The sequence below is a fragment of the Aphis gossypii genome, chromosome 1 (genome assembly GCF_020184175.1).
Source record: "Aphis gossypii isolate Hap1 chromosome 1, ASM2018417v2, whole genome shotgun sequence".
NCBI classification, from domain to species: domain Eukaryota; kingdom Metazoa; phylum Arthropoda; class Insecta; order Hemiptera; family Aphididae; genus Aphis; species Aphis gossypii.
This window is the reverse complement of record NC_065530.1, coordinates 69,087,096-69,108,258: the sequence shown is the minus strand read 5'-3', so window position 1 is coordinate 69,108,258 and position 21,163 is coordinate 69,087,096. Positions and strand designations below refer to the sequence as shown.

The 21,163-nt window shown below is 26.3% G+C and overlaps 1 protein-coding gene across 10 annotated transcripts in view; it reads left to right on the top strand.

Annotated features, from left to right (window-relative positions):
* The window catches only part of LOC114121680 (uncharacterized), a 68,003-nt gene that overhangs the window by 10,093 nt on the left and 36,747 nt on the right, over positions 1–21,163 (top strand). For 7 of the 10 annotated variants that reach the window (XR_007606970.1, XR_007606975.1, XR_007606972.1 and 4 more), the window contains exon 2: positions 14,127–14,256. The exons of the other annotated variants lie outside the window; for them this stretch is intronic. The gene's annotated coding sequence lies outside the window, so the exon portion shown is untranslated. The remainder of the gene's footprint in view (positions 1–14,126; positions 14,257–21,163) is intronic. 10 annotated transcript variants of the gene reach the window in all.

Below are 21,163 nucleotides of genomic sequence, written 5' to 3'. Positions count from 1 at the left end.
AAAATAATATTTTACTCACAATGATGTGATGTGTGTGTACCAATAGGATTTAAGCAAAAATAATACAGAAATAATGACGAAAAAAAATGATTATTACAACTGTTCACTCTCACGTTGTACACACAAAACCATTATTGTGTTTCGTTCAGGCGAGTGCTGAATATAGTATATGTAAATAGGCGTACTAGTTATTCTACAGTGTAAGGTACATCAATATAAAAAATATATCAGCGTGGAAAAATGAATGTTGCACATTCGAAATAAGGATATATTATCATTGTTCCTTAGAGAAATTGGAACCTTTAAAATCTAAAAATATCCTCCAAATGTATGAATAAAATGCCATCGTGATCGTATTCCAGAATGCGTTATTTTTCTTAAAATGTTCGCCTTTATAATCACTATACATTATGTATTGTATGATGCTAATAAATTATACAGGGTGATTATTTTAACAGTAAACACTTGTGATCTCGAAAAATATTATATTTTTAAAAATATTTTTTTTACACGGTTTCAAGTCATTACTTATTGAGTATTTTATTTTTTTACAAGAAATTATATATTTATACTTTCATATTTCAATAAGAATATTTTCTGAGAATTTAAACGCGTAAAATTCGAATTGCAATCGAAAATTTAATTAGTTAAAACTATTAAAAGTATGATAGGCTTTGATGTTGGCGTAGCACAGTGTTACCCCATAAAATGTTGGCCCTCTTGTACCATCGATAAATCTTTGAATACTTAAAACTAATTAGCTACTCATAAGAAAATCAATTTTCATGTATTCAAATACTCAGGAAAATATTTTGCTTCATACTGTCAATAAAAAAATGCAAGCATCATTTCAAAAATATAATAACTTTAACAATAACAGCAGAGATAGTAAAATTTAATTTTTTTCTTGTTATCTTTTAATAAATAAAAATTATCTTATTTCCAAAAATCGTATACATTTCAAGAAAATAATTATTTAATTTTGAAAGAGTCATCCTATAAATATAATCTAAATGTAAATAATTTGAATATATACATATATATATATTTTGTTATAATTAAATGACACCGCTTATTTTTTTTTCCTTTCGGTTGAAAAATAAAACACAATATACTTCATTATCTGATCAATCATTCAAAATCGATAAAAGTTTTAATGAGATCGGCAAATATCCCTTACAGCATACTGATATCTATGGTAGGTACTCTAGTTATATCATACAAGTTAATAATTTATTTATTTATAAACGCAAAAACTGTATGCAAATTTGTTATTTATTTATATTTTATAAGTACAATATAAAATTTACCAAGTATTTTTGTTACCACCTATGGTAATTTACCATCGTAACTTATACCGTACAGCTTATTGCAGTGTATGTAATAGAAAGTAATTTCATAAAATGTTCTCATATAATATAATTTAATATATTATAGCATACCCTATAGGTAATCGATTTATTACAAATGTAAGGAAGTAAAATATCGAATCGCTACAATGTTAAATTCACAGTTTTTTGGAATCCCACTTGATTATTTTACTTACATTCTTTATGAGATGTTCGTCTCATTCATCGGCCCGACGGATTATCATTATTATTATATGCATAATATAAGGATACATGTACGTCATAACGATCGATCGAATAAATGTATTGTGTTTCAGCTTTTAGCTTGTCTGCCATTTGGAATTACCAACCGTTTGAACTACACCACCGGAACTGGCATAGGTTTAAGATCGTAAGATATTTTTATTCAAAAATTAGTCTTTTGAATGCGAATTCTGTTTACCGTTAAGCTATGGTAAATGACGTCAATAATAATACGTTCAAACATTCCACTTACACAAGTTTTAACTATATAGGTAGGTATAATGATATAGTTCTCCTCCAACGAAGAATTATGTTATCTAGTTATTTACTTATTTAGACGGGCAGTTGCTAAATAATTATAATATATACTTATTTAAAATATACAATTTACATAATACGATTGTAGCTGCTAACAGTTGAAGAATGAGAATTTAATTACAAAATGAACATTAATAGTAATAATATTAACCTTATTCATGTATACGTATTATATATAAAAATACATAATTTTATTTCAATAAATTATATATGGTTAATATGTTGTATATAAGTAATCTAATAATATGCTAAGACAAAACTCCATTATTTCAGTGGTATACTACATACGCATATATTTTTTATCTATATAAATGAATCACTTGATCAACCATAAAATACAAAATTACAAATACAAAATTTATATTGAAGTATGTGTTTCTTAAACCGGAAATTCGGATAAAAAAAATCTCACCTACCCATATGTATACAAATATAGTAAGGATTTTATTTATTAGGTATAAGAGATTTTCATTTTAATATTTAAATCAATGGGATCAAATAATATTTATCACCGTACGGATAAACCAATCAAAATACGACTATTACGTATATCAACACAATAGGTATGTTTATAAAATTAAGGCATTACAATATATAATAATATAAAATATAATAATAATAATAATATAATATATAATATTATTTATATATAAATCAATATTTTCTTAATGCGTTACTATTGTTATATCAAAGAAATATCATACACATTCATACGTAAATAATATCATTATCATCTTCTATCGTCTCACTACAAGCACGCATCAATGGCAAATCGGACCGACGCGCCCGTAAAGCATTCAGTATAATAATAATAATAGTATACGACCGTTGGATAGACGAGCGTCCCTGCGTATAATATAAAACTCGGGTTGTTTAATAATGGGCACGACGGGTTGGCTGCCGGCTGGCTGCAGTGACATTCGGATGGACACTTTTGCCCGGACTTATTACGAAACCTTTGCACGGGCCGCGGTGGAGGTAACAGCAGTGGCTATACGGGGTAATAATTATAACGACCCAGTTAGTAATATGTGTAGGTGAATGCTTGTATATTTTATAATGTATAATATATAGATATAGGTATACATGTATCCGAGTGTATGTATTATTTTAATAGCAGTTACTTTTAGTGTTTTAGTGACGGCCTGCTATTTCGTACATTTCACGTGGTGTATATTATAAAAATTCGAAGCCACCGACGGTGGCGAGAAAGGCAAAAGAAATAGACCGTGTACACCCCCTTATGCATGGTCGATTTCTTTAATCCACTCGGATTAAATGATTTTTTATTTTTCGACTTTACATTTTATTAACATTAAAAACAAAAACAAAAATCTGTAAGAAAACACCTTAGTCGCCCGCAGTATATTCATTACGCGCATGCAATTCGATACGAACTTCTCAAACAATAATTCATTGTCACAAACTGTTACAAATTTACAATCCGTGTAGGTGTGTGATTATAATTTATTATAATAAAATGTATTATTATGTAACATATAATATTATTTTGTATTGTATTGTCATGGTTGAATTATTTGACATTGATCGATAGAACGACTACCACAAATTAATAATTATTATATACATAAAGCAATAATGGTGAATAATGAATATATATAAATTATGTATCGTATATATCATATGGTATTTTTGATTTTCATTGAAATATCCATAATTATATTAAATTTATTTAGTTTTTGAAATTAAAAAAGTAAAATATAATAGTCATTAACGTGGATTTTATTTTTTTTATTTATAAATAATTAAAATTTTGTATTATTTGATCGACTGAAAATAAAATTTTACCATTTTTTTATTCATTCCATAAAGAAAATCAAAATAATATTATTTTTGCATTACATCGCATGCACACTATGTATTCTATTATAATATTAATGAAATAATTTTAATAATTATAGCTCCATACTCGTATATCTAATGTTTTAAAAATAACGTTATCAAGTAGTAGCGTAGCTAACCTAACTTATAATCACTGCAAAAAAAAAAAAATATATAGTAATTAATATTAATGAATCTATCAATATTTATAATTTATAAAAACAGTAAAAGTATAATGAATGTTGTATCTTATATTACATATATTTTTATTCCATTTTTAAAGATTTTTATATTTAGCATTTACATTTTTATGTACTGGAATAATTCTCGTTTGAATTAAGAATTATTTATAATAAAATAAAAAAAAATATATATATACGAGTATACATATATATGTATTCACTAAATAATTTATAAGATGGGGTTCTCACTTGAAAAACAGATTTTTATATCGCCACAGGACACTTTATATTATTTAATAGTATATACAAATAAGAAGAAATCGAGAAAAAATAGAATTTGAATAAATTATAATTATTGAATGAAAAAATGAGAATGAACGCACTTGATGAATTGCCTTATATTATAACAATAATATTAACAACCCAATAATAATAATAATAGTTTTAAATATATGTTTATATTACATGTTACAATTAACTATGCAAAGGATTTTGTTTTAAGAATTTCAAGACTTACTTTTTAACTATCAGATATCGCCTTAATTCTTAATAGAAGGAGATTTGGGGACATTTTTTTTTTGTTTTCTGATAACTTCCATCTGTTTATAATATTATTTATTTTTAATAACCATATAATAATAATATATATACATTATACATATAATTATTATATGTAATACACTTATACAATGAATTACGTTTATTATATCTGCTCATATATTATTATATTAATAAAATACTACGTACATATATATTTTTTAAATTTTCGATTATTATTAGATTCCACACAGATTCAGTTCTAATTATGTTAAAATGTTATTCACTTCTCTTTGACATAATATTATTTATACTATGTAGAACTTGATAAAAGAAAAAACTCAACAAAGGCTAGAACTAACATATTTTTCACCAAACGACTCTGTAAACATAGTTAATTTATAATGGTGGTTTTCTAAAGTCGTTTCAATGGTAACATGATGTGCTTTTTGTGCTACATTAAGTTATATTAAAGAACTTATAAAGATATAATTCTGCACAAATATTCATACATAGGTACCAACTAGATAATAATTAGATTAAAATTGACAGTAAACAAATTTTTAGTAATAATAATATGTAAAATATTTAAAGGCTTTACCATTATATTTACATATATACATTATTCTTTCGCATAAGGTTATTGTTACTAGTATAAGGCTTGGATTTAAAGCATATGCTTCTTTCTTATGTACGAGATAAAAATCTAATTTTTGTATATAAATTCATTTCCCATCATTTTGATTCCAAATAAACCAATTTATTTTTGCTTTTTTATGTAAATACTTTTTTTGATTTTTCAATTAATTAATTCTTTTTTAAATTTAAATTAATTTTTCATAACATTTTACGACTAGTTCGTGTTAATTTTTAGTCATGTTTTTTTGCTTTTTTTAAAAATAAATACACTTCTTTTTTGCTTTTTGAAAATAACTGTGTGCTTTTTTAGTTGCTTATTATGCTTTAAAATTCAATCCCTAGTTATAAGAGTAATACATTTCAAATTATTATTCTTACAGTACTTATAGTTTATTTCTATTTATAGAGCACGAATTGTATGAAAAATATTATATATTTCTATATTATAGTATTATACTGTTCAAATGTCATTACATGTTCTCTTTTGAATTATGCATGATCACCGGAGTATATTTCTGTAATCAATCTTAATACTATAACATACCCTTTTTACACGTTTTTACTTGTAAAGTTACTGTAATCAATTTTATAGTAGTATTTTATACAAAGAAAACTTTCTTAAGTCTATCGCAATAATAATAATAATAAATCGATCGCTAGTATAATAGTATGAAGACGATCAATCATTCCAAGATATTACAAATCTATATTCAAATTTATATTAATTTAATTAACTTATAAACCGTATTTTTCTTCTAAACTATAATATGTATAAAAACTGACAAAAAAATATTATTGGTATTCTCTGATACAAATAATAATTTAGCGTAGGTACAAATTTTTTAATATAAATCATTATTTTTGGAATATTCTATTATATCTTAAAATATTATTCTCTGTATTTTATTTGACGTATTTTAAAATTCATGTTTTTAAAACGCACCATCAACGCTTAAATCTACCGTAGTTTAAAAAACATTCGTATAATAATCTATTACATTTTTCTTAGAAAATTTCGATTTTCCTCCCATCAATCAATTTCCTATTTAAATTTATTTTCATGAACATAAAAAATGTTTCATAAATAATGAAAAATATAATTATTACTTATATATTTGTGCTCATAATCAATAAGCTTACTGACTATTTTAGTCCGTATTCTGTTAATATTACATATCATTATAATTTTAATATTTCATAGCGGAATACTTAACACAATATAAACACAATTTATCCAATTAGCATCGATCGATAGATGGTGTATATAATATTAAAATCCAAAATATATTGGTTGAGATCTTCTATTCTCAACTATATAATATCGTATATATTTGCAGTACATAACAAATTAAAATTAAAAGAGATGATCAATAATTATAATTATTTTGTTCCAATATTTTAATATAGATATTTAAAAATAAATAAAAACAATCGGTATCCGTTCAAAATGTATATTCTATACTGGATCCGTCCAGCCGTCTATTCCGTGTGTACGGTGAGTGAAAAATTATCGTCATAATAATTTTTTGTTCAAGAGTTTTCCGTTCATATTTTTACCATATCGCTGCACCAGACGTACGGATAATTACGAAAGTTTCGTCGTTTTGTTACTAAAACTTATATTATACTTGATTTCCAGCGCCGTTACTGCTAAAAGAACGTCGATTGCGTCTGTCCAATTACGACATCGTATAAACTATACTTTTTGAAAGTAGATATTCCGTTCCCGTCAAAAACAGCAAATAGAACAAAATAATATATTAATAATTAATAGATTGAGCTTGAAATTTTACAGGAATTTCATCCGTTTTGAAGGTACAACGATCCCGTTACCGACGTGTAGATTGTAATAGACTGCGTAGTTGGTAGATATATTTTGGGAAATTAATTTGATTTACAGATATCGGAAAACGTATTTTACAATAGATTATTATCATTCTCATTATGGTGTATTCCATATTTAAGACATCGTAATAACGCAAACTACAAGAAAATATGCATAACACCGCAGCTTTTACGATTATTTGCAACACTTTATGACGCTTATTATCGTACAACGTGCAAATCTATACTATTCGATGACATTTTTTGTTGTCGGTCAGTACTGAAAATATTTCATTATAATATAAACATAGGTATGTATATTATGTTAAAGATACATATACGCGCTTTGAGTATTATTGAATGTTCGAGCTTGAAATATGCAATAAATATATATTACGTAGTGCTAATATATTAATATATTCTGTTGGATTATAAATCAAAATAACAGAATATATGAAACATATTTTGGTACTCAGAACCTCCGTACAGTACCTATAAAAAACTGGACGCCACCCACGAATGTACATATATCCACCTACTCTACCTACTTTATTTGTACACATCTTCATTATACACCGATTGGAATATTTATAGAGCGTTTTATAACTGTACCATACAATAATCTACATTTTATGATTATAATATTCCTATAGGATCGTGCACATTATTCGTCACAAACGTAAAATTATTATTATATATTTATTTATATTTAGTGCGTATAGATCGCATTACACTAAAATACCGCACGTGACGCTATTAAAGTGCTAACGTGCGTTAGACGACCAAATTAAATAAATCTTTTCGTCCGGTAGTATTGTCACGTTTTCCGCAGAGTTCGACGTGTTAAAGATGTCGTCGATCGGACTATTTTCTCTTTATTATTTTTCCGAGCGATTCATCGTAAACGTAAAAAACAGCCGTCGATAGTACATATTTATATTCGTACATGTAATGGGTGCACGTGTATGTGTATAGACGAAACAATAAAATAACAATAATATGACGAATTCGTAAAACAGTCGACTTGCTCGAAATGTCATGTTGTCAACCCCCGAAGAGAGATCATTTCACATTTCATTTTCGTTGTTTTTATTTCCCCTTTATTTTTCATTTTTTTTTTTTTTTTTTTTTGACATAATAATGCGCGAAAGCTTTTGCTCCGTTCCTCGTTACTCCATTCCAGCGGTTAGTCACGTACTGCACACTGCAGCTGCTACGGGACTCTGCGTTTTTCATACGGTAAAAATACACGTCAAAATTGAATTCCTTTTTTATTCCCTGCAGCCGTGTTCATATTATATACAGGGTGATTACTCAACATGCTCATAACCATTTTATTCATTAGTTATGCATTTATTTAAGTTTTTATTTTGAATGGGTTGAGTATGCATATAACAACCATCATATTATAACCAAATACTTATTTATCCACTAATATTTTATAATTTTAAATTTCTTTGCCTGGATACAATAAGTATCAACATATTATGTATCATTTAGTAGGATTTCTTTTAGAAACTTAGCTTCTCCAAACAATGTCAATAGTTCCATAAATGTAACTGTATGATTATTAACCATTAATCCATAAATAAAAACCAATATGTGATAACTTTACTCTGGATCATGTTCCTCTTCTACAAAAAATGCAACCAGGGTAATCAATTCTTAATTCTAACGTTCATTTATGAGTACCGAACTAATTGCATTAATTTTGTATCTTATATGTTATATTATAATCATAGACCTCATAACATCTAATCCTAATATCATAAACGTTTTAATGTAGGTATGTAATAAAAAAAACCAATGGCATAACAATGTACAGTAAAATATGATGGTTTTGATTTTTTTTTTTTTTTTAATGTTGTATCACCACTTGATATAAAAATATTTATATATTTAGTGAACAAAATTTGAATTACCTATTACATAATATAAGAAAAAAAAAGGTGATGTGAGCATAGGTACAATATATGAATCGTTTTCTATATACGAAAACGCCAGATGGGACGTACACATTATTATAATATAGGTATGTTTTGTTTATCTCTATAATTGTATGTAATTAACAAAAACACCGTCGAAATGCTATCTATTAAATTATTAACCATCTCGTAGAGAGAAAACCTACTGTAAATTAGTTTTTTTGTTTAAGTGGTTAATTACATACCTTAATTTTTCCGTTTAAACTACTCTATAAAATAAGTGAGTTTTTTCCTCTTTTCAAGAAGAAATTAAACAGAGAAGAAAGTTTATCGAACGGCAGTCTAGTAATAAAATTACTCGCACGAAAAAGTTGGGCTTGCGCGCGCACTTTGGATTCAAAATGTCAAAAGTGGCACAATAGCTACGGGCACTTGCAATTATACGCACCCGGGTACTCGCATATTATTCAATTCGACACTTTTAAAAGTTTCGCACTGTATACAATTTATATTTTTACACGCGTTTCCGATATATTTTCTGAACTGTTTTTTTTTTTTTTTACTTACTAAATCACTAGATATAGTAATAATAATTTAATCGATTTAATGGACATAAACTTAGACATGGTAAACATTCAAACTAATTATCACATTATTATTTCAACGACTCTGTAGACTTTAATCGAAATGTATCGTAATATTCATAACAGTTATAATTGTATGTTTCAAACTATGATTGTACTCACTAAAATCAGTAAATATTTGTAATCAAATTCTAACTTTGTGTTATTAAATTGGGAAGGCAGAGGTGATGGTATTATAGTATTATAGCTTATGAGTCTTGAAGCTCTTGCTATCTTTATTTTACACTAATGTTATTATTAATTATTATTGGAAATGAAAAAATAAATATATTTACATTATTTACAATAAGATTTATTTATAGACATAACCACATAACAATTATCTATACTATATAAATATATCAGTCTGCTTCACAAAATAATAGTGATTAGACCACTCTTTCCCACAACAATTTTACGGATAACGTTGTCTCATTTCAACATAAAGACATACAGTAAGTTCATGTGCACGATTCAGCAGTGTAGCCATCTGCGTTTTTAATTATTTATCATTGTAATCGTAATTCGTTTAAGAAGTTGTTTCGAAGCTCCTTGACATTGATCAAAGAGTCATGGTAACATTGTTTTTTACCTTAGACTACTATATTATTATGACTTGAGAGTAGAGAAGTACGTTAGTCGTTAGTATAGATATAGAAGTCAGTATTGCTCTTAAGTTGTGAAAAAATATTTCATAACTTATTTCATACTTATATATAAATTTTTTAATTTATGGTGTTGTATTTTAAACTGTAAGAACCAAATTATAAAAATAAAAATAAAAAACTTTTTTCTTCACCAACAAATAAAAATAGGTATGTAATTGGATTATTAATTACCTATTAATTATGGTTATCATTAGTTTATAATAGTTTGTATTAGGTTGACACTTGAAAATATTATTTATTAGGTTGAATGTATGACTTACAAATTATTATAGTCCTGTAATTAATAAGTTGTAAATAGAAATTATATTAGTCTTTGTTACTCGTTATCGTCGCGATTTACTGTTAAATTATTATTTTAGTATTTTTGCGTATACAACATTTTTACGAGACCATTAATAGTGCCCATTGTAAGTAGGCCTTAGTATTTATTTAATTACTTGTATATCTAACTTATAAAGTTATTATATTTTTAAGAAAAAATTTGAAAGGTAAATATGTATTGATAGTACATGTTATTGCATGTGCCTATTCATACTTAATAGTTAATTATACATTCTACATAATTATAAATATTCAGTACTAGGTAAATACTAAAAATATAAATTAAACATTGTTTAAAAAAAAATTGATGGAATATATGTTTGCATTTTAATTAATGTTTTGTCATTTTAATCTCGTGACAACTCTTTCTTTACCTTTCTTCAGTTAAAACTCTTTCAGACGAATAAGCTGTCTAAGAGCTTCTGAAAAGTTTCCAAACGTCACTTTTCCAGTGTTCTGTTTGATCATCGTTTTGTCGCTCACCATCTGCTTCCATGGGATATTGGGATTTAATTCAGAGCGAAAGTTAGTTGCTCTTTCGTCAGAGCATGTTTGTATTTTGAAGTGGTGTATGTTAGTACTCGAAAAATTTTCAGGTTAAGTCAGCATTAAATATGTTCTATGAATCACGACTGTTACATTTATAAAATTTGATTATCTACAATCGATTTAAAAATAATTTTATATCGTTATTTGAAACAATCTATCGAGCCATTGAAAAAGGTTTAACTGTCGTACTTGATTTCACTTCACGGCAACTACCTAATAATACTTTTGCTTGAACCATTGCTTTAGATACTGGCATAAACTAATTTATAATACAGTTGAATCACTCTAAAATGACTTTATCAATTCACTCATCTTACTCATTCTCTGGTATCGCCAGTATAGGTGGATATTTTTCGTTTGTGACTTTTTTATTGTACCTACCGTCTATCGACTTTATTTTTCATAATTCCAACTACAAATCGTTCATTTAGTTTACAAATAAATCTATATTTTGGAATAATTTCCATGCTTTCTTTCAAAGTAAATTATTTACATGATAAGAAGGTGAAGTGCTGTTTCAAAAAAAAAAAAAAAACGAAAAACCTAATAATGGTCACAAAAAAGTATTATAAAATAATTATTGTAAAGTGATTCTAAATACGCACTCAATAAGTCCTTACGTTTAATCATAATTTCTGGTTATATTATTATTTTTGTCCTCACATTTAACGTTATCTTTATCAGTGATACACGATGAGTATTATAATAATATTAAGTAATCCGTGCAATTGCACTCCACGTTATCGTGTCTTTCAACGTTGTTGCGTTGTATATGGGTATACGTAGGTACATTGAATTATACTCGAATTTATTACTACCAAATTTTCGAAAATAAATGTTACTGTTTTTGTCCAGAATAGAAATAGTTAATTTGAGACAAGTCTAAATGCAATTGAATGTTTGTCATTTTTAACCTTATTATCAATGCCGTAACTTGAGGTTGGCGAAATGGGTGGTTGCCAGAGGCGCAGAAAAGTAACCAAGCACATTTAAGTTGAAATGAATTAGGTTTGTGTGTACAATTTATTTTTCTTATAAATTATTTAGTTTTATTAAAAATCAAGTGAAGTGTGTAATGTATAAAAATTACATACTGGATTGTAACTTGATGATGTTTATTTATTAGGATACTACTTTTACATTTATAGTATAATATAGTGATATATATAACTCAATAATTTAAAAAATGTAGTAATATTTTTATTAAAACGTAATAATTTAATATATTAATATTATAAAAATAATACTCATAAAATGAAATGAAAATAAGCACCAAAAAATCAAATTTTCCAAGGGTGCCATAGAGTATAGACTATAGAGGATAGTTACGGCACTGCTTATTATTTTGTCTGTTAAAAAAGATTGTACGTTATATTCAGGTATCCATTGAAACCTTAGATTTTGCCGTACTTAATTACATTCGTTAACAATAAGTGACGTTATATCGATCCAAGACTTTCCATATTGTTATAATATGTATTTGTTTGTTCAGTCGATGTTATTTCATGATTTGTTTCCTCTTTTGGCACCGCTTAGTCATCGATACACATGAAGATGATCTAAAAGTATAATAAGCCCTCAGAAAACATCTGTTTTTACTTTTGATTGTCCGTGCCCATTATGTAAATTGCTTACATTCGAACACTATATGTAGAATAAATCGATAGTTTGTGCATTATAACGCTAGGTGATACTGATAACAAAATCATCGCTAAGATTGTGTATTCACTCCACGTACGGCTTGCGCATTTTCAAAAAATGTACATATTTAACGACGTTCATATATTTGGTTGGCACATAACACAAATGTACTCATATTATAATATATATATATCATGTGCATATGTCGTAATATACGCGTAGCGTCAAATAACAGCTGTGCAATCGAGATTCACATAATTCAAGACAACGGGTGTGTGTTCATCGAATCGGAAAAAACTTTATGATATGATAAACGTCCTGGAGACGGCGAGTAAATGCTGCACACCACGTTTCGATCCGTTAGATTTCAATGCGCTTGTATATTTTTATCAGTTACTCTGATACAAGTCAAACTTTCTCCGCGTGAACAGAACGGTTGCTGAACAGTCTTCTCTGATGTCTTATATGATCCGTCGAGATATGCGTGTTTTGTATTCAAAGTAAAAAACACGAGTTTTAAATGTGAACTTATATATATATTATATAATATATAATATATTTGAAATGTGTGGTGGTTCCTTTTCTCGCTTATTTTTTAATAAGATACCAATACTTTTTTATGCGTTATTACATTCTTATGCGTTATATTAAATTGAACTTGTGTATAATATAATGTATCCTACGTATAATATGATGGCGGTAGATATTGGTATGATATATAACGGCTGACAAATCGGATTATGTATGGTAGATAATGAAGCTTTTTCATTTATATGGCATTTAGTTTGTCGGAAATTAATAATGCAGTTCAATTTTAAAATAATATAATGCGTGCTAACAAACGGTTACTATATTAAATAGTAAATACCGTTTCGGTTTTTTTTCATGTAGATATTGTATAATAAATGGAATGACCTTATAACGAATAATATCGAATTATCGTAATAATATGTACATAGTATATTTTCCATAAAAATCAGGAGTTTAAAAACGTACTAGGTATTACTATTTTTTTTCTTGATAATACTACGATAAAAACAAATGTAAAAACAAAAATTGTTTTCAAATATTACAATAATTATATAATATATAAAAAAAGAAAAACTAACGATAATATCATAGGTATCATATAATATTTTAGTATAGATATGTGCTTAAAAATATATTTTTCAATATACAATATTATTATGTCAATATGACAATTGTATATATTGTTTTAATATTAACACATTACTCTTATTAGATCAAATAATCCATTAACAGAAAATGTGATACAGAGATATATAAATCTATTTTTTATTTTTTATTTTTGACATTGACTTAAAAAGTGCATAGCATTTTAATTTAATGTACCTATTATAAATAATTATTTATTCAGTAGCCATTTATTCGTTTTAAATAAATTTCACTGTTAAAAAATTATTTAAAACTAATTTAATTTAATTTAAAAATGTACTATTTACAGATAATCAGTTTAAGAAGTAAATTACGTGACGATAACATTGTTTGTATACACTATACGGTATACATAATATAGATGTGAGGAGGAAACTGTTCATTTGGAAAATCACTTTACTATATTTTTCAACCTTTCTGTAAGTTTTTAAATCATATTTTACCATTTATACCATTTACTTAACAGTCAGAACCGATAGTACTTACATCTAGTTTTCTACAGTTTATTTTTTAAAAACTCGTAAGATATTACTAGTAATAAGTAAAAATGTATGTAATATACAAAGTGGTTTACCAAGCATGATTACTTTGATGTTTGCATTTAATAATATAAATATTTTCAATTTTTTTAGTTTTATAAATTACAATTAGGTACTTCTTTTTAAGTATATTATTTATGTACTGTATTTTCAAATAACAAATTGTGTACACATTTTAAAGAGTATAAGGTAGCTTTGCAAATTTCTGATTTTAAAATATTAATCTAAAAAAGAAACTTTTTCCTGTAAATTGTTATCACGATAAATTTTAAAAAAATTTTACCTATTTTAATCAAATTTAAACTTTAGTTTCTAAGTTACTATACTTTATGTAGTAGGAATAATAGGCTCATGGTAATAAATACTAGATTCAATTTTAAATCAATTTTCATAATTCTGTTTAACTATTATTAAGAATTATTATCAACGTTATAGTTAGTATATTACATATTAATAACTCAAAAATTCATTGTTCAAAATTTAATTTTGATATATCAAAAAAAAAAAAAAAATTAATTAATAATTTACAATGAAAAGGATGTTCTTATGCGTCTAACTAGTTGTGAGCTGGGCCAGTAAAAGTTTACTGTCATAGAATATTATAGAAGGTCCCATATTCAGAAACATTCTGAGGAACAATCATTAGGTATTTTTTTTATCTAACACAGTCGTTGAAAGTAATATATTATTATATAATATTATTACATGGATATTTTTAATATTTATTTATTTGTACACATAGAAGGTTATATGATAGCATAAAACATCTTTTTCAAAATTTAAATTTAAAACATTTGTTTTGAATGTTTATTATTATTGTTCTATTATAATTAATAAATACTCCCAATCACATATATTTTGTACATAAGTATTTATAATTTCATAATTTTTATAAAATTTTACTAAACTAAATGTTTTATCTAACAACTCAATATTTTTAATTCATTAAAAACGATAATATTCAATTATTTTTGACGATTTTTGAGTATATACAATATAAATTTTGGTAAGTTTAAGTTAATAATACAATACTACGTCATAAAATTAAAACCAAATTTACTAAAATTAAAAATACAGTATAAATGACAAATAGACATGAATTGATCTTTTTAGACTAATAATAGGTAATTGGACGAAATCCCGTAATATTGACAGTAGATATAGTTAATTAAATAATTTCGCACAATGATAGATATTCCATCTATATGATAGTGATTTATATCAATTGAAGCCATCGAAGACATCAGTGTATTTGGTTGTGATATGATAAAAGATATATTATTAATATACAATTACTGATGCAATTAATTAGGTACATTTATAATAAATATAGTTAATAATTATGTATAATTTATAATACCTATTATAAAAACATACAAATCATACATATATATATTATATATATTATATATTTATATTATCAATTATCATTAATCAAGAAGTATTGATTAATATTTCTCTATTTACAAAGTCAGAATACATACGTGATTGAGAATAATAAAGATTTTAGATGTGCAATTCCTTAATCATGGTCCCATAGCGTTTATTGATGAAGGTCACCGTAGTATATGAACCTATTGTTTTAATAAAGATCCGCTCCCATTTGGCCGACGTTCCATTTCGTCGAATTTATTTTTTCACCGTTCCATTTCGGCGACTTTATTTTTCAAGTAACTTAAAATAACTTATAGACTACAACTTACATACAAATTAATTATATTTATTTAATATGTATTTATGTCTAATTTCATAGGTACTTTTTATAGTCATAAATTAAAAAATCGATAATTTCACGATAAAAAAATTATACTTATCGGAATGTACAATAAATAAATTTTAAATTATTACCCGAGTTTCACAGTTCTCAATGCAATTCCAATACTTTTTATTTCTCATTGTTTTATCAATTCTAAAATCGGTAGTTATTATTAAAAATAAGACATTCCCCTTTTCGCTTTGTAGAAATTTGATAATTATCATATGACACTGAATATGTTCTTAACTTTATATCTATCGTCACCTCGACACATTATTCATTCTATTTTATTTATATAATTATCAAGGATTTATTATTCGATAACTTCAAAATTCAGATAGTATAGTTCTAACTACTAAAATCGTTTCGAATGATAAATATTTCACTGTGTCTTTTTACTACTTTTCAAATCCAAAATTCATAACCATATTTTAGAACGAAAATAATTTGAGAATTATGCAGCGAATGGCACAGCGGAGAATAAAATGTTTAATGTCGGCAAAACGGGATACGACCCTAAAAAAATAGTAGGTTAGTGGACCAGTTTACCTTTAAGTCTAACCAATTCCTAGTTATTTAAATATTATATTTATAATAATCAAGTAGTTGTACAAAAATGTAGAGTCAACCGTATTTTTCTCAAACTCGTGAATGACTGTAATGCCTCGTATAATTTAAAAAACACATCAAACGTAGTAATGCATTTACTTACGGATCTTAGATGACATTGATACATTATAATTTATCATTATCCATTGCCATAATAACTGATAATATTATTATGTGTACTCCATCAGAATGATTATTTAGCCCACGTGATTTTTAAGTATATCCGGACGGCTACATTTCAACATTTACTGAGAGCGAACACGAATAGGCGAATGTGGGTAATAATGCGTTATTGCTTTTTGAGATGTCAGCAACTGCGTGTACATAAATTGTAAGGATCAAGTGATAAATCGCTTTCTTGTGACACTTCTTCGTTAACACCCGTGATGTATTGGTATTTCATTGCTCTAACGCATAATAAAACTTACAAGACGTGATTTTACAGTAATATTGTATGACATTGACCTTAAAATGTTAAAATTTATAGTTTAGACATTAAATAATTGTCCTTTGCCAACTTTACACGACATATTTTTCTTAAGTAAGTAAAATATGTTGTATTTTATAAAATTTGACATTCGTTTTAAAATATTGTATTCAGTCTGACACCGGGTTTTGAAGTATATCGTTTAGCAATCATTTTTCTGGTTAGGCTATTAAGAATAATATATAATTAATTTATTATACTTATTAATTTACATAATACGATTTTTTATTTAAAGCTAAATAATATAAATGAGTATATTTAATAAGAAAGTCTTTCACTTTATCTAAAATCTATTCATATTTTATCAATAGTTGCAGTGATAATTTTAGAATATAGTTCGCAGATAGTACCTATGTGTTTTAACACCTAAATATATTTTCATTAAATTAAAAACTTTAAATTAAGAAAATATAAAACGATTTTTCACCACAGGCAGTTATCCAAAATGCAATGTTCAATTTTAAATTCTATTACGTTTAATTTATGTAAAAGAACGAAGTTTGTGTGGTAAAATGTTGTCGTTTACAAATGAAACTGGAGAAAAGCGTATTTTAATGCAAAAAGGATTTATTAAATAAAATAAATGGATTCAAGTAAGCAATTTATAAGTTAATTTCTGTAAATCAAATAAGTTTTTAGCTGACAGTTAAACAGCGCTTTTGAATTCAAAATTGTTTGTCTGCAACCAAAAACTGCGATAAAAAGTTTCATTGTCTAGCGAATCGTGATAAATATGTCTAATGGTAGAACAATTTCGTGAACTCTTTTGATTTATCGGTACTATACAGTGATAAAAACGAAAATTGAATGAATTAAAGCAATAATTATTATCAACCTTATCCTTATTGAATCACGTTTTACCATATGATGAAAAATGGAATGGATAAATGTTTAGATTAAAATATATAATAAAATGTATATTATGAGAATTAAATATTACGAGATATTAGTCAAAAATCAAATTTATTTATTCTTTAAGAATAACATCATAATTTTAAGACTAATGATTCTTTTCCAAAGTTAGATATGAAACGAATGAAAAAAATATATAGTTGTAATGAAATGTAATTTTTTTTTTTTTTTTTTAAAAGTCAAAATTACTACTTCAGTAGATCGTTAATCACTCATCTCTTACAATAATATGAAACTAAAAAAAAAAAAACAATACGATAATTATCTGGAAAACTTTTCAGTATCTTACTGTAGTTATTTGGTAGCTGGTTAAACTACAAACACGTTTCTTTTGCGTGCACAATTGTTTCTTAAAACTTACCCGCGGAGCGTTAAGGTAATTACTGTAAATAACGATCGATTTTCAAACAGTTCTCTTCGAATATGGGTATAAAAGAAAAAAGTAACGACTCCACTATAATATTAATAACTACAACTTATTTCCGATGTATCGAGTTCTCTATGTAAGTAGTTAGTAGGTACACAATTTCCAAGTTATAACGGTGCATAAAATATAATGGATTCACATTATTGACACGGTTCGTACGTGTGTTACAATTTATTTAAAATTTTAAATATTTATGTGTACTATTTCAAATTAGGCATTAGGAGATGTCGGGAGGGTGTTGGAAATGTCATTACCCCTAACATGAAAGAAACTTTCGATCGGGCTTATAACGCATGCAAAAAAAAATATGATAGAAATATCTTGTATTTTTTTTAATTCTAAGATCGTACACTTATCGACGGTTGTAAAGCATTATTCACGTGAAAATAAACATCGATTGGCTGCTGCTGCTACGTGTGTCCGGAGAGGTGGTTAGGTTAGGTGGCGGTGTTGGTGAAAAGTGTTCTTTGCTAAACAAATACTTTAGTGTAGTGTGCGTCCAGTTGCTATATGACTTTAGACTTATCATCGTAGCTTCTTTTGTACACAACACGTAATTTTGGTTCCAGCTCGCTGGGCAGTTACCGGCTTTTTGCTCGCCAAGGCGATATCTCTAAGCGCGTCGAATTCAGATCTATCTTCTACTCGTGTTGAATACGCACATTTTTTTTACTATTTGTAGAGGTGTGTGAGTTAATCATCCGTTCATATATGGGTTTTTTAAAGATTATTCTGGTAGTTTTTTAAATAATTCATATTTATACGTATTAACGTATAATGAATTTACACTTAATTTGCCGTAAAAATAAAATAGTTGCACAATTATTAGGTATTATCAAACTAACCCTATATATATTATTATATATTTAAACATAATTAGAAGTATTCGTATCTTATTTTACTGTAATCGTAGCGGAATCACTTTTTTAAATTTAGTGTGTATGTTTAATTCTTGAATTAAATTAAATAGGTACTCATGTTATTAAAAACTCATCTTTAAAAGCCACTATATGTGCTAACGAAATGATTATTTACGCTATACTTAGAATTTAGCAAAAAAACGTTAATATATTATTATAATAGAAAAAAATATAGATTATTATGATTTTAATTATCAATAACTCTTTTTTTCATAAGAAAGATTGGCCGTTTTCTGTATTTTGTAACATAATAAACGTAAACATAATTTATTAATGAAAAATATAGACAACAGTTTGTGAGTTACTTTCATATAGTCGAGTATTGTAGGCACTTATATATCTTATTCATCATACAATACTTGTGATTGTATTAATAATTTAAACGAAAACAATAATTATCCACGCGTTTTCTTTTGTCGCTATCACACATTTTACTTTTTCGACTGCCGACAACAAAAAACATCTCATTCAAACACTTTGACTCATGCGACAAACAGCGTTATGAAGTTTTGTAACTCGTTAGTGAATGGATGTATGATACTGAATAATCAATTTATGAACGAAAGACACGTTACACACTAGAAAAGGGTAAGGTTTATCATCTCACCCGAATGTGGAACGCAAAATTTTCAGTTTTTCGTCATACGTCTCACGCGTATCTATTGGTTATTGAATATACACATTTTTCGGCCGCTATCGGGATTACTCATTAATTCTGAAAATGACCACACGTGAATAGTGTGCCAAACAATAATAATATATCAATATCGTGTTAATTGACTCAATAATATAGTTGTACAACCGTATAGATAATAATAATAGAGTTAAATGCATACACGACCAACTTTTATTGTTCGTAAATAACTCGATTAAAAAAGAATAATGTATTATATAGATTATTGGCATTTATTGTCATTATACAGTTTCTATGTCAGTTTATTTTATTTTATTCCCATTTAAAGTAATTTTTTTAATTAATAATATTATATCATTGGTATCACAAAGTCTAAATACTACAATTAAAAATATTATTTCTTGTGTATCTTATGTATAATAATAAATTTTATTCAAAATACAATTATTAGGAAATTATATTGATGACTGTAGCAGATAATAAATTATACATTTGTGTTCTTTCTATGTATAATTCATATTGTATATTTTCATGAGTGTATCCTTTGCTCCTCTAATAAATTTTTAACCCTTAGTTTTTATGAATATAATAGCACACTAATGATTAAAAACAATTAATAATAATGACCTCGGTGACTTAATATTATTTTATTTATAATTTAAAAAACCAGATCCAATCTTTTAACCGACATTAATTTCAGAATAAACTATAAATGCGAAGGATCATATAAAATCTTAAACATAATTGCTAACAAATATATCTACTAGCGTTATTTTATATTGAAACGTACATAGTTATGAAAACTAATTTCTTAAATGATTTAATTGTCCAAATATGTACTTCTATATGTGCCAAACTATCCTGTGAGTAACTCAACATGAGCTATGGTTTTTGACCATCGCTTGTTGGGCGAATTTATGTTTTCGTATTGTTTGTATTGATAGTTGTAGAGCTGAATTTTCCAGACGTGGAAAACTTTCCAAAAGTGTCTTTGATGTAGTTTGAATTGGTTGTAGTGTAGTCATGTATGTACATGAGTGTG